Source organism: Camellia sinensis, chromosome 1 (genome assembly GCF_055761805.1).
Source record: "Camellia sinensis isolate YWXY chromosome 1, ASM5576180v1, whole genome shotgun sequence".
NCBI lineage: Eukaryota > Viridiplantae > Streptophyta > Magnoliopsida > Ericales > Theaceae > Camellia > Camellia sinensis.
In genome coordinates, this window is record NC_138961.1 from 51,219,875 (window position 1) to 51,222,844 (window position 2,970).

Genomic DNA, 2,970 nt, shown 5'->3' on the forward strand with positions numbered 1-2,970 from the left:
ATCCTAATCTGATCCTTCTCAGAAGGCCTCGTGGTCATTATCGAGGCCTTAGCTCTCCACCTTGTCACAAATTCAGAGAAGCCCTCCTTCGGCTCTTGGCATATTGCTTCGAGATCACGAATTGTGACCTCGATCTGTGTATTATATGAATACTGCGCAATGGAGGCCTCGGCCATCTCCTCCCAATTTTGCTTGATAGAGTCTTCCAACTTTGCATACCATATGGCCGCTATACCTAACATAGTACGTGTGGACTCGCCTTTTTCCATGCCCTGCCTTTTGGAAAAGGTTTGAAAAGAAGGCCTCACAGTTCAGACTCCTGCGATTCTGAATCTAGTCTCACAAATGTAATGTGAAACTAATAATCACCAAAGAGTCCAATCCAGAAAATCTTTTTGGAAAATCGATTTTAAATCAAATAATGCCAAAATTGGATTGCTTTGCCAGACACAGACTCGCCACCTAAATATTTTATTTTTGGAAAAATTTAGGAAACCCTGACTCGCGCCAAAGGCCATGTGTCCGTCATCACCAAAGTTGCTTCGGCTCAAGAACTTAGGTATAGAAGGTCATGAATTGAGCACCCCCGCTCACCCAATCAAAGATCAGCCTCTACTAACCACGATATGTCATTTTATAAATCTCTTGTGTTCTTATTCCAGTTATTAGCTAACATTACTATGTGATGCACACAAGCAAATATAGACTAAATCGCAAGAATTGAAACATTTCAACTCATGTTTGTTTGCGAAAATGATTTGAATTTGCCACCCTCAAGTGGGCTTAAAAATGCGGATTTGCCACAAAACATAGTGGGCTTAAAACATGATTTTGCCACAACAAAGTGGGCTTAAAACATACATTCGTTGAATTGTTCCAATTCAAACCACAAAGCCTTCATCCACAGGCATTCATGCAGTTTAGCATTTAAGCACATAGCCTCATGGCAAGCATGCGAAACATGGCAATATGGCAATCACACTCATGCAAGTATGCTAAAGCATAAAACTTACCGAGTACTCCAAGCCAAAACAAACAACTAGTTAGAAAGATGCATGATCCTAACTATGTTAAGTGTCTAATGCAACGCATGCAATAATGCAATTAATAGGCTCGACTACTAATATGGCATATGGATCAATTTGAACAACATGCGATTACACACGTATTCAAAGAAGATATTGAAATTACGATGCAGTTTGAATGATGCACCGAGCCTCGGTGCATGCAAGACAAAATGAATGTATGCAAGCATGCGACATGCTAATTGAAACATGACCCTAATCTAACCATCAAAAGTGATTAAATAAAAGGGAGAAAGACGTGGGATTGGAAGACATGCACACACACACGCACACTTATTACAACATTATGCCCTCGCGAAGGAGCGTCCGAATGAATAAGCTAAGCTACACTAAGCTAAGCTAATCATTACAACACAAAACTAATTAACTATTCTAGTTAACTAATTATTACAACAATTGAAACAAATTAACTATTTATTCTAAGCTAATTAATCATTACAAATCGGAATCAAAGAACTAGTTACACTAGCTAATTAATTACAACACTTGTATGAATGAATTAGCTACAACTAACTAATTAAGCAAAGCAATTAAATGGCCTTGAGCGGGGGAGGAATGCATGCATGCTCGGCTTCTCCACTCGAAAATGCCACCGCCTTGCCATTGCAACCTCTATTTGCACCTTTTTTTACCACTGAAAAATGTGCCAACTCCCAGAACACTTCTGATCCCCTTTAGGAGCACACAGAGCAACCTTCTTCATTGATGGCCGGTCGGCTACCAATGGTGGCCATCGGCCACCATTGGTGACCGGTTGACTACTGCTGGTGGTCGTCGGCCACTGCTGGTGGCCAGTCGGCTACCCCTTCCCTGAACTTCCTTTTTTGCTACAATAGAGAGTAAACAGAGGCAAAATAGTGTATTCTCAATGAGTGTATGTACGGCTACCCTCCTTATCATCACACAAGCTCAAAGAAGTGTAACTCTTGGCCCTTAAACCATCAACCAAACATTTTTCATGCATGATGTCTAAGGAACCAAGCTTGTACAAGCTTAATGAATGCACAAACAAGACTAAAACAACCACCACCCTATCATGCATGATCAAGGGTGACGGTGACCAAGGAAAGTGGCACACTTCATCACTTCGAGTATGACATGTTCCATTAACGTCTGATCCGAACACATGCAATGCAATACAAAAGATGCTTATCTTGCCTCTTTTACTTGTTCATTTTTGTTTACTCGTTTTAGATTACCAATCCATTCTTTAATTAATTAGTCCAAAAATGAGTGTCCTTTAATGGAAAGTGGGCTTAAACCACAAGTGCCTTAGGACCTCATGCCGTTGATAATGAACCCCCGAAGGGATTAAACCATTAGGCATGAATGTCTCAATTTCACACTCAAGCAAACAAGTGGTTTAAAACCACTTTCAAAGCAAATGAAAAGTAAAGAATAGAGAAAGATTGCAAAGATTTGAGTGCTGAAATAGAGTGCCAAAATAACACTAAAACATGCTTTCAACTCAAAATAATGATGATCAAAGCATTAAAACACCCAGCTAATGAAGGAATTAACACTACAACCATGCCATACAAGGCTCAAAAGACCAAACCAGTCCAAAATAGAGCTAAAACAAGTCAAAATAGTAGCAAAAACATGCTGGACCAAAGCTAAGTTGGGCTATAAAAAACATGCTAACATGTAAGGCAACTAGGCATGCAAGCAAGACAACAAGGAGGGGAGGCTATCCCCTCCAATTTTGGACTACAAAAGTAGGTTTTTGTCACTGAAAAACCCCTAAGTTTTAGTGGTTTAGAGGCCCAAAAATTTTTATTTGAGGGTGATAAAAGATGGCACAAAAAGCTAAACAATTAAGCAACAAGAAGGGTGGACTGCCCCTTAACACAAAATAGCCTCAAGCCACCACTTTAAACCATAA